Here is a 13,357-nt window from a genome sequence, read left to right on the forward strand (position 1 = left end):
ATAGCTCAACTGGAATTCCATCACCTCCACTAGCTTTATTCGTAGCGATGCTTCCTAAGGCCCACTTGACTTCACATTCCAGGATGTCTGGCTCTAGGTGAGTGATCACACCATCATGATTATCTGGGTCGTGAAGATCTTTTTTGTATAGTTCTGTGTATTCTTGCCCCCTCTTCTTAATAACTTCTGCTTCTGTTAGGTCCATACCATTTCTGTCCTTTATTATGCTTATCCTTGAATGAAATATTCCCTTGGTATCTCTAAGTTTCTTGAAGAGATCTCTAGTCTTTCCCATTCTATTGTTTTCCTCTATTTCTTTGCACTGATCGCTGAGGAAGGCTTTCTTATCTCTCCTTGCTATTCTTTGGAACTCTGCATTCAAGTGGATATATCTTTCCTTTTCCCCTTTACCTTTCACTTCTCTTCTTTTCATAGCTGTTTGTAAGGCCTCCTCAGACAACCATTTTGCCTTTTTGCATTTACTTTTCTTGGGGAAGGTCTTGATCCTTGCCTCCTGTACAATGTCATATATGGTATTACTCCATTTATAAAAAATTCTAGGAAATTCAAACTAATATATAGGGATAGAATTAGTAGTTGCCAGAGACTAGGAGTAGAAGGAAGGACATACTATAAAGAAGAATGAGGACCCTCTTGGGGTTACCCTCATCTTAATTACGGTCATAGTTTCATGGCTATCTACAACTGACAAGAGTATACACTTTAAGGGGATTCAATATATAGGATATTATTTATACCTCGAAGTTGCCTTTTGTAATTTCAGCATAAAAAAGTTAAAAACGTGATCAAATGGGACCATTCTAGGAATAGCAGTATAACTCATTGTTAGAAAAGCCATTAATATGATCGATAATGTTGAGATGATTTAACAGATGGAATTATTTCCATAAAAACTGGAAAACATTTGACTAAACCCTGGATCTTCTCATGATACAAAAATTTAAACTAAGTAAACAGAAATGTATGGATATTTCCTTTACGTGTTGAAATACCTTTAACAGAGAGTCACAGAAGACATTCATGATTAAGTCAGCAATAAGGTAAGAGTTACTATATTTGCTTCCTATTGCTTCTATAACAAATTATCACAAACTTCATGGCTTAAATCAACCCCAAGGGATTATCTTACAATTCTGGAATGAGTCACACTGACTAAAATCAGGGTGCTGGTGGGCCTCTGTTCCTTCTAGGGGCTCTATGAGGGAATGGATTCTTCCTTTCTCCAGCTGCTAAAGGCCACCTGTGCTCCTTGGCTCATATAATCACATCACTCTGATCTCTGCTTCATGCTCACATCTCCTTCTCTGACTCTCATCCTCCCGCCCCTTCTTATCAGACCCACCCAGATAATCCAGGATAATCTAGCTCTTACCTTTAACTTAATTATATCAGCAAAGTCCCTTTTGATATGACTTTGCAACGTCATATCACCAAAGTATAGGGTAAAACATCAGGAAGTCATTCTGCCTACCAAAATTACCAAATGCATTCTCTGCAGACATGACTTCTGGTGACTGAGTGAACAAGATGACCTACTCAGTGGATATCAGCTGGTCTCTCTAGCCAGACAGCCCAGTGCTTATTCAGTGAGTTCATGAACAAAGTGGCCTTGATAGCAGGGGTGGACTTCATACAAGAGCTCACACTTCCCTTCCCTGAGTTAGTCTGAGCATGCAATAGCAGGGACCAATATTGAGCTCCCAGTGCAATAGTTCACCACCCAATTAGACACCTTCCATCATGAAAGGGGAAGTGATTTGTCTTCACTGGAGTAGACACTTCCTGGAATATGAATTTGGCTTCTCTGCCAGGAACATTGTTTCTCCCTCTCAACACTGCTACTGTCCAGGAAAATCATTTTAGAGCAATGGATAAAAGGCTTATTTCCACAGGGTACACTTGAATTATCATGGGTCTCATTACCCAAAGTAGCTGGAGTAACAGAACAGTGGACTAATGTGTTGATGGTTTCATTACAACCTTAGCTTAGAGTCAACACCTTGTGAGTGTGGGATGTGATTGGCAGATCACAGTATGTGCTCAGAACTGGGGGCTAAGATAGGGTGCTATTGTGCTTATAGCCAGAAATACACACGTGCAGGACTGAGGAATAGAAATAGAGATACCCCTTCTCTAGTAACCCTAAGGGTCCCTTACAGACTTTTTTTTTTTTCCATTCCTTGGGCTAAGCTGACATAGAGGTCTAAGTACACAAGGTAGAAAACTGTCCCCTAGGAAAACAAAAATGGATCCACTAAACATAGGAATAGGAACTTGTTTCCTAGCCATGTGGTTCTTTTTTAAGCCATTAAATCAAAGGCATAAGAATAAGACAAAGGGAAAATAAAGTTTCATCTGGTGGCTCAGACAGTAAAAAATCTGCCTGCAGTGCAGGAGACACAGGAGACTTGAGTTTGATCCCTGGATTGGGAAGATCCCCTGGAGAAGGAAATGGCAACCCACTCCAATATTCTTGCCTGGAGAATTCCATGGATAGAGGATCTTGGAGGGCTATAGTCCATGGGGTCACAAAGAGTTGGACACAACTGAACAACACTTTAACTTTTTCATAGGAATAAAGTTCTGTGTGTGGCAGCACGGAAAATATGTTAAGAATCCAAGGGATCTTCTGAAGCATCTCAGATGGCCATGTTCAGTGGCAAATAAATGGAACACCCTAACAACCCAATAGGTCTAATCCATCTCACATGCCAGCAAAGTAACGCTCAAAATTCTCCAAGTAAGGCTTCAACAGTACATAAATTGTGAATTTTCAGCTGTTCAAGCTGGATTTAGAAAAGGTAGAACAACCAAAGATCAAATTGCCAACATTCATTGGATCATCAAAAAAGCAAGAGAGTTCCAGAAAAACATCTGCTTCTGCTTTATTGACTACTCCAAAGCCTTTGACTGTGTGGATCACAACAAACTGCAGAAAATTCTTCAAGAGATGGGAATACCAGACCACCTTACCTGCCTCCTGAGAAATCTGTATGCAGGTCAAGAAGCAACAGTTGTATATGGGACAACAGACTGGTTCCAAATAGGAAAAGGAGTACGTCAAGGCTGTATATTGTCACCCTGCTTATTTAACTTTTATACAGAATACATCATGAGAAATGCTGGGCTGGATGAAGCGCAAGCTGGGATCAAGATTGCCGGGAGAAATATCAATAACCTCAGATATGCAGATGACACCACCCTTATGGCAGAAAGTGAAGAAGAACTAAAGAGCATCTTGATGAAAGTGAAAGAGGAGAGTGAAAACGTTGGCTTAAAACTCAACATACAGAAAAATAAGATCATGGCATCCGGTCCCATCACCTCATGGCAAATAGAGGGGGAAACAGTGGAAACAGTGAGAGACTTTATTTTGGGGAGCTCCAAAATCACTTCAGATGGTGACTGAAGCCATGAAATTAAAAGACACTTGCTCCTTGGAAGAAAAGTTATGACCAACCTAGACAGCATATTAAAAAGCAGAGACATTACGTTGCCAACAAATGTCCATCTAGTCAAAGCTATGGTTTTTCTAGGAGTCATGTATGGATGTGAGAGTTGGACTATAAAGAAAGCTGAGTGGAGAAGAATTGCTGCTTTTGAACTGTGGTGTTGGAGAAAACTCTTGAGAGTCCCTTGGCCTGCAAGGAGATCCAACCAGTCCATCCTAAAGGAGATCAGTCCTGAGTATTCATTGGAAGGACTGATGTTGAAGCTGAAACACAAATACTTTGGCCACCTGATGCAAAGAACTTACTCATTTGAAAAGACCCTGATGCTGGGAAAGACTGATGGCAGGAGGAGAAGGGGACGACAGAGGATGAGATGGTTGCATGGCATCACTGACTCAATGGACTTGAGTTTGAGCAAGCTCTGGGAGTTGGTGATGGACAGAGAAGCCTGGCATGCTGCAGTCCATGAGGTCGAAAAGAGTTGGACACAACTGAGTGACTGAACTGAACAACCCAACAGAAACAAGATTGTCAAAGACTCAGAGCCCTCAAGAATGGTTTTGGGTCACTTCACCAGGGAAATACCCAAACGACACTACAACCTCATGGTCAACTGCAAAAAGGAAGGCCATGACAGCCACCTATATTCTTGTACTTTCTTTGTTATTTAAAAATAATAATAACAATTTCTTATTTCTCCCTTTTGCTTTTCCCTAAGAGATGGGAGTACCAGACCACCTGACCTGCCTCTTGAGAAATTTGTATGCAGGTCGGGAAGCAACAGTTAGAACTGGACATGGAACAACAGACTGGTTCCAAATAGGAAAAGGAGTACGTCAAGGCTGTATATTGTCACCCTGCTTATTTAACTTATATGCAGAGTACATCATGAGAAATGCTGGGCTGGATGAAGCACAAGCTGGAATCAAGATTGCTGGGAGAAATCTCAATAACCTCAGATATGCAGATGACACCACCCTTATGGCAGAAAGTGAACAGAAACTCAAAAGCCTCCTGATGAATGTGAAAGAGGAGAGTGAAAAAGTTGGCTTAAAACTCAACATTCAGAAAACGAAGGTCATGGCATCTGGTCCCATCACTTCATGGGAAATAGATGGGGAAAGGGTGTCAGACATTATTTTTTTGGGCTCCAAAATCACTGCAGATGGTGACTGCAGCCATGAAATTAAAAGACGCTTACTCCTTGGAAGAAAAGTTATGACCAACCTAGATAGCATATTGAAAAGCAGAGACATTACTTTGCCAACAAAGGTCCATCTAGTCAAGGCTATGGTTTTTCCTGTGGTCATGTATGGATGTGAGAGTTGGACTGTGAAGAAAGCTGAGCGCCAAAGAATTGATGCTTTTGAACTGTGGTGTTGGAGAAGACTCTTGAGAGTCCCTTGGACTGCAAGGAGATCCAACCAGTCCATTCTGAAGGAGATGAGCCCTGGGATTTCTTTGGAAGGAATGATGCTAAAGCTGAAACTCCAGTACTTTGGCCACCTCATGGGAAGAGTTGACTCACTGGAAAAGACTCTGAGGCTGGGAGGGCTTAGGGGCAGGAGGAGAAGGGGACAACAGAGGATGAGATGGCTGGATGGCAGCACTGACTCGATGGACGTGAGTTTGAGTGAACTCTGGGAGATGGTGATGGACAGGGAGGCCTGGCATGCTGCGATTCATGGGGTCGCAGAGAGTCGGACACGACTGAGCGACTGAACTGAACTGAACCACTCTTTATAGACTATGTCTGGGTGGTTAATTACATAATTTAGTCCATGGGCTACAAAATATCAAGATGGCATTGTAACTAAACAAGAGGAAGAAGGCTCATTACCCAGTGATGATTGAAATAACTAATGCAACTTTCGGCGTCTCGTCAGTTTCAGAGGAGATCGCGAATGTGATTTGGTTTATACAAGATGATTGTATTGCATTCAGAGAGGGAATGTTGTTCCTGTAGAGATTGTTTATAGATTTAAGTATGGGTGAAAGATGGAGTCTGATGGATGGAGTGGGTCGGTGCTCTGCCTCCACCTCTCTTGCCCCACCCTCTGTGGTGCTTTTCTGTTTGCAGAGGCTGGATGACTGAGCACTACATTTCCCAGGCTCCCTTGCAGCTCAGGTTTCAGCTGTGATTCATGCTACGTCAGTCAGAGGCACTCAAGGTGTCTGAAAGCAGCAGTGGGGTCTTTCTGCTTGATTCCTGCTGGCACACACAGCCAGGGAGGTGCTGGTGTTTCTGTGGCAGCATTAACAGAAGTCTAAGTGTCAGCCACCAGCTTCGAGAGTGTTGAGGCAGAGCTCAGAGTGACCATTCCGCTAGTCAAATCGAAGCACCTCTACGTGGATCTAGAGCCAGCAGTGACGACTCCTTCATTAAGACAGCATGCTGGTCACAGGACTGACAGGTGTGGCTATGGAGATGGCGGCTCCCTCACTCCAGAAGAGTCACAGATCTCTTGGGGACTGTTTCCAAAGCAGTTCCTGATATCTTGGGCTAGCATCTGTTTTGTTCAATCCTCCTGATAGTGTTGAAACACATTTAATAAATTCCTTCCCAGCCAAACAATCTAGAGTGGAATTTGTCCTGCACTAGAATCCTGAACACACAGTTGTGCTCATGTAAACACAGGATGGTGACTTCCAGCTTTTAGATTCAATCTAGAAATAAAGTGCTGAAGAGAAAATGAAGACTATGAACTTTGACCATATGTAAATAACAAAGACTGCTAGTTATTAATCAAAATGAATCATTCTGCTTTTCTCTTCTTCCTGAGCACCTAAGTGGAATATCTTTCCCAAATTCCCTTGCAGTAAGGTGTGTCCATATGACAGAATTCCAGCCAAGGGAATGTGCATGAAGTATCGTGTGCCACTTCCATGCCTGGTCCATAAACATCCCCCATGTACCACTGTCCACCGTCCTTATCCTTTCCAGCTGGCTGAAAAGCTGATGATTACCATGGAAACCACATTGATTTGTCTTTGAACTCATACGGCTTCCATCAGACTGAATCAATAAATGAACTGCCAACCTATTCATCTCCCAGAGCTGTTACATGAGCAGTGAGTAAGTTTTTTTTGTCCTTGAGACATAGTTGTTTCCTTCCTGTTTGCATCTAATATCACCCTAACAAGTACAGTAAGTAAAAGCACACGTGCAAAACATTAAATGTAAATGGGGAGAAAATAGATGAAGGAAATGGGCCTGAATACCTTCAATTTGGAGAAGGCAATGGCACCCCACTCCAGTACTCTTGCCTGGAAAATCCCATGGGTGGAGGAGCCTGGTGGGCTGCAGTCCATGGGGTAGCTGAGGGTCGGACACGACTGAGCGACTTCACTTTCACTTTTCATTTTCATGCATTGGAGAAGGAAATGGCAATCCACTCCAGTGTTCTTGCCTGGAGAGTCCCAGGGACCGGGGAGCCTGGTGGGCTGCTGTCTATGGGTCGTGCACGAGTGAAGTGACTTAGCACCTTCAGTTCACAAAATTAAGGACTCAAGGTACATTTTTATAACTTAGGTACCAAGAGATAAAGATGCATTTTATTTCTATAAAGTCTCAAAATAAACAAAAGAGGAGCTGAAAGGAACGATTTGGTAGGAAGTAGGATTATATGAATTAGCAGTTTATATGAATTAGAAGACAGGATAATCTCTGAAGCTGATCACTGAGAAACAGGAATATAGCATGGGAGAGGAAATCACAAACAAAACTCCAAAACAGAGTTAAAGAATATGCTGTTGTTGTTCAGTCATATCTGACTGCTTGTGACTGCATGGACTGCAGCACCCACTGGCTTCCCCGGTGGCTCAGATGGTAGAGACTCTGCCTGCAATGCAGGAGACCTGGGTTCACTCCCCGTGTCAGAAAGATCCCCTGGAGAAGGAAATGGCAACCCACTCCAGTGCCTGAAAAATCCCATGGACAGAGGAGCTTGGCGGGCTACAGTCTGTGGGGTCAGAAGAATCCGACACAACTGAAGCAACTTAATACACACAGCAGCATGCCAGTCTCCTCTATCCTCCACTATCTCCCAGAGTTTGCTCAAATTTATGTCCACTGAATCACTATGCTATAGACCTAAAACTAACACAATGTCGTAAACCAGCTATGTGCATGAGTGTGTGCTCAGTCAGGACTTGCTCTTTTATGACCCCATGGACTGTAGCCTGCCAGGCTCCTCTGTCCATGGAATTTTTCAGGCAAGAATACTGGAGCAGGTTGCCATTTTCTCCTCCAAAGGATCTTCCCAACCCAGGGATCAAACCCACATCTCTTGCCTCTCTTGCATGGCAGGAAATTCTTTGCCAGCTGAGCCACCAGGGAAGCCCAAATCAACCATACTTCAATTTAAAAAAAGAAAAAATCAACAAGTTAAAGCTCCGTGTGGATAAAGGGGCAGGATAAAGAAGACTGGAGCAGGGCTCTAGGGTCAGCTTCATAAGCATGCGATCCGTACATGCAAAGAGCCCTGCGTTCAGAAGAGCCCCATGCTTGTTTTAATGTCCTCTGTCAACGTAATGCCATTCTCAATGAGTGTATCAGTGAACCTGTGTTTCCTAAGTCTAGTGCAATGGGCCCGTGGAGCAGGCCTGTGAGCAGAGAAGACTCAGCAACAAGATTGTCCCCGATTTCCTACCTCACACACACATACAGCTGTTGGCAATGCCACATGAGCCCAGAATCCAGTGGATGCACTATGCGCGGGAATCCAGCAAGACTAAAAGTGAGTATGACGTAAGCACACTCTGTCGATGACTGGATAATCAGGACACTGACAGCCGTGAGAGGCCACACCTTCGATTGAATGAGAATTTGCTTTGAACTCAGAAGAAGGCAGTGGTATTCTAAGAAACCAACCAAGGAACCAATCACATGGTTTTCTTATTTGTGTCTCCTTTCACTATTTATGCTGAAAATGACAACATAGAAGGGAAAAAAAGAGATGAGAGAGGAGCCCATCAAAGGCATTCTTTATTTTTTGAAGATTTTTTTTTTACATTTTTTAAATTGAAGGATAGTTAACAATGTTGTGTTCATTTCTGGTGTGCAACAAAGTGAAATATATACCTTCTTTTTCATATTCTTTTCCATTATAGGTTATGACGAGATATTGAATATATAGTTCCCTGTGTGATACAGTAGGACCTTGTTGTTCATCTATTTTACATATAGTAGGATGCATTTGTTAATTCCAAACTCCCAATTTATCCCTCCTTTGCCTTCCCCCTTTGGTAACTAAAGCTTTGTTTTCTGCTTGTGAATTTGTTTCTGTTTTATTTAAAAAAAATAAATTCATTTGCCTCATAAATTATATTCCACATATAAGTGATATCATATAATATTTGTGTTTCCTATTTGACTTAACTTCACTTAGTATAATAATCTCTGCTGCTGCTGCTGCTAAGTCGCTTCAGTCGTGTCCGACTCTGTGCGACCCCAGAGATGGCAGCCCACCAGGCTCCCCCGTCCCTGGGACTCTCCAGGCAAGAACACTGGAGTGGGCTGCCATTTCCTTCTGCAATAATAATAATCTCTAGGTCCATCCATACCGCTGCAAACAGCATCATTTCATTCTTTATTATGACTGAATAGCATTCCATTGTTTACATTTTTATCACATTCTCTTTATCCATCCAACTGTCAATGGGTATTTAGGTTGCTTCCGTGTCTTGGTTATTGTGAATAGTACTGCTATGAAGTTGGGGTGCAGGTATCCCTTTGAACTGGTGTTTTCTCCAGATGTATGCCCAGGAGTGGAATCGCTGAATCACACGTTAACTTATTTTTAGTTTTTTAAGGAAGGTCTATACTGTTCTCCATTGGAGAAGGCGATGGCACCCCACTCCAGTACCCTTGCCTGGGAAATCCCATGGACGGAGGAGCGTGGTGGGCTGCCGTCTATGGGGTCGCACAGAGTCAGACACAACGGAAGCGACTTAGCAGCAGCAGCAGCAGCATACTGTTCTCCATAGTGACTGCACCAATTTACATTCTCACCAACAGTGGAGGAGGTTCCTTTTTTTCCACAACCTCTCCAGCATTTGTTTGTGAGCTTTTAAAAGATGGTCATTTTGACTGGTGTGAGGTGATGACACCTCTTTGTTGTTTTCACTTTCATTTCTCTGATAATTAGTGATGAAAGGCATTCTTCATTTCTGTTACTATATTTTCTATTTCTACCATTTTCATTTGATTTTTCCATAGTTTCCATCTTGCTTATGTCAGATGAACCTCAAAAACATATTGCTAAATGAAAGATTACATAGTTTATGATCCCATTTACATAGCATTCCAGAAAAGGCACAGCTATAAAGACAGAAAACAGAGCAGTGGTTTCTAGGGTCTGGGAGTGACAGCAGAGAACTGACTACAAAGAAAAGCAAGGGAACTTTGGGAGTGAGGAAATATTACATATTTTCATTACAAAAGCACATAGGTTAGTAAAAATTCATAGACCTGTACACCTAAATTAGTGAATTTGACTGTTCTACAAATTATGTGTCAATAAATCTAATTTTTTAAAAAATACATTGAAATGCCTGCCATTACACATACCCCGGAAGTGCTAGAATTTAAGAAACTGTCAGTGTTAAGTGCTGATGGAGATGGAGAGCAATGGGGATCCTCTTACACTATTGGTAGGAGTGTAAATTCCTACAAGGGATTTGGAAAATCATTTGACAATGTCAGTTGAAGGTGAACATATTAATACCCCCTTGACCCTGCCATTCCATTTATAGATTAATAGCCCTTGACCCAGCCATTCTATTTCTAGGTTCACATCCAGAAAGAAATTCTAAGAGTGAACATCAACAGTACAAAGATGTGTATAGAGCTTTATTCATGGTAGTCCAAAACTGGAAACAATACCATATACTTACTAATTCACTGAACTCTACATTTATTATGCACTTGAGTTTGTGTTCTTTACTGAATGTATTTTATGCTCTTCTATATAAAAAAACACACTCTGTAGCAAAGTTTGCAAAGCCCTTCGTGCTTGGCCCCACCCACCTCCACAGCCTAGGTTCCCTGTCTACAACCCTTGCCCAGACACGCTCATCCACAGACACTATGGCCTTTGACCCTCACGCCTTTGCACACCCTTCCAGCTGTCTGGATATTCTTCACCAGTCCCACGGAATACTCTTCATCTGCGTGGAAACCTTCAACTTCTACTTCAAAACCCAAACCAAATATTACCTCCTTTTCCCACTGCTTTTGTGGTCAACCTTGTAACTATCATGGTGCCTGTGGGTGTGTCATTTAGCATGCTGATGTGTTACAAGGATCATATGCTGAGCTTCAACGTTTAATGGAAGTCGACTCATCCGCCATCTTGGACCTGCTGCTGCTGCTGCTGCTAAGTCACTTCAGTCGTGTCCGACTCTGTGCGACCCCACAGACGGCAGCCCACCAGGCTCCCCCGTCCCTGGGATTCTCCAGGCAAGAACACTGGAGTGGGTTGCCATTTCCTTCTCCAATGCATGAAAGTGAAAAGTGAAAGGGAAGTTGCTCAGTCGTGTCCGATTCTTAGCGGACCGCATGGACTGCAGCCCATCAGGCTCCTCCATCCATGGGATTTTCCAGGCAAGAGTACTGGAGTGGGGTGCCATTGCCTTCTCCGCTTCTTGGACCTAGTTGGTCCTAGTCAATTTATGACGCTGTGTCGGGCTATGTCATTCCCTTAAAGGTTGCACCCCGTCCCCTTCCGGTCTCACTAGGAGCTCCGTGCACATCCTTCTAAGTCTCTGTCCACACTGTTGCCACTGTTTCAGTGTGCCCGGGACACTCACAGCCCCTAAGTATCACCAGAGAAAACTACACTCGCTACATTGACTCTCGAAAGCCACCCTCTATTCCCCCATGCGCCCTGTTCCTGGGCATCTCTCACAAAGGGAACCTGACACTGGGAAGACCTCAAACATTTTTCAACTAGGATAATGCACTGGGCACTTCCTCTGGCCTTCTGGCCTCTGCTCGCAGTGCCACCACCATGCGCCACCAGGGGGCGACATCCCCCTTCAAATGCCTCTACATCCGCCATTCTTTTTTTTTTTTTTTTAATTGGAGGATACTTACTTTATAACCTTGTGATGGCTTCTGCCATACTCCAACATGATCCAGCCACAGACACACACATGTCCCCTTCCTCTTAAACGTCCCTCCCCACTCCACCCCTCTAGGTCGTCACAGAGCACCAGCTTTGGATTCCCTGCATCATACAGCAAATTCCCACTGGCTACCTATTCTACATATGGTCAACCCTGAACATTCATTGGAAGGACTGATGCTGAAGCTGAAGCTCCAATAATCTGGCAACCTGATGAGAAGAGCCGACTTACTGCAAAAGACCCTGATGCAGGAAAAGACTTAGGGCAGGAGGAAAAGGGGGCAACGGAGGGTGAAATAGTTGGATGGCATCACCAACTCGATGGACATGAGTTTGAACAAACTCTGAGAGATGGTGAAGGACAGGGAAGCCTGGTGTGATGCAGTCCATGGGGTTACAAAGAGTTGGACACAACCGAGAAACTGAACAACGATGTATGTTTCAATACTATTCTCTCAAGTCATCCCACCCTCTCCCTCCCCGTCTGAAACTAAAAGTCTGTTTTCGTGTCTGTGTCTCCTTTGCTGCCCTGCAAATAGGATCATCAGAACCATCTTTCTTTAATCCATTTTTAGTTTATTTTTTAAGTTTACATTCTTAAAACCAATGTCTTCCCAGGATCAGGGCAGAGACAGCAGGGAGGCCAAATGTCCACTTTCATCTTCTGGGAAAAAAAGAGAGGATTTTGGACAAGACAACTGGCCTCACTGCCCCCAACAGGATGCTGGGCTGATTCAGACACTAAACTGTGACGTCCTCGGGCGTAAGCTGCCTGCCTGTGGCTTCACCTTCCCTGCTTCCCATGAGGGCAGTTCTCTCCTATCGAGTCCAGGAGCATCCCCAGCCCCTCTGGAGTCAGCAGAGGTGACCCCACCCCTCAGCCCTGTCTCATGGCCCTCCTGTCTCAGGCAGGGTAGGAAGACCCCATACTGACCTTCTGGCATCCCCTCTTTGAGAATGACCCCACTCCCTCTGTAAGCCTGCTTCCCTGTGCCATGCATAGTTAAGCCTGGATTCTTCCCAGATGCATCCTGGAGATCATGTCAAGTCTGGCCGGCCTCTTGATGCTGTTGTAGGGTCTTTATCACTGGCTCTTTGGACTAGCCAGGCTCAGAGTTCAAGTGACCTGTGGAAAGTCCCTTCCCCTCCCTGAGCTTGGCTGTCTTGCTTGCAAAGGGCACGGTGAGATGAGATGGTCACCAGGTCACATGAGCCCTGAGTCTTCTCTCCAAGGTCTATCCTTACTCTCTCTCCCTCCCTCCTTCCCTCCCTCTGACTCTTCTCTGATTTCACAAGGGTTTCTGCCTTCTCAGGACCCTGCCTTCAAAGGAATCCTGCCTCTACCCTATCTATACGTTTCTAGATATGCCCATAGTCTTTAGAACAGATAGAGGTGAGTTTTTATTCATTCAATTGTCACCTTCTTTGAGCTTTGGTTTGCTTATCTGTGAAATGGGGGTGACAGTGACCACCTAGTTGAGGGTTTTGTACATGAGATCCTGTGCATCTCCCACAGGACTTGGCATAACATAGGCAGTCAATAAATGTCACTTCACTCTCAATATTCCACATGAGCACAGAGCTAGACACTACATACAGAATCACTAATATTCATGCACCTTTGTCAGGGAGTCATTACTGTGCATTTTATAGACAAGGAAACTGAGGCACAAAGAGGGAAACCTGGCCCAGGGACCATGAGCTGAAACTCAGCTCCTAATTACAAGGACCTGAAGGCTGAGCGCCCGAAGAATT

The sequence above is a fragment of the Bos taurus genome, chromosome 2, assembly GCF_002263795.3.
Source record: "Bos taurus isolate L1 Dominette 01449 registration number 42190680 breed Hereford chromosome 2, ARS-UCD2.0, whole genome shotgun sequence".
In the NCBI taxonomy this organism is placed as follows: Eukaryota; Metazoa; Chordata; class Mammalia; order Artiodactyla; family Bovidae; genus Bos; species Bos taurus.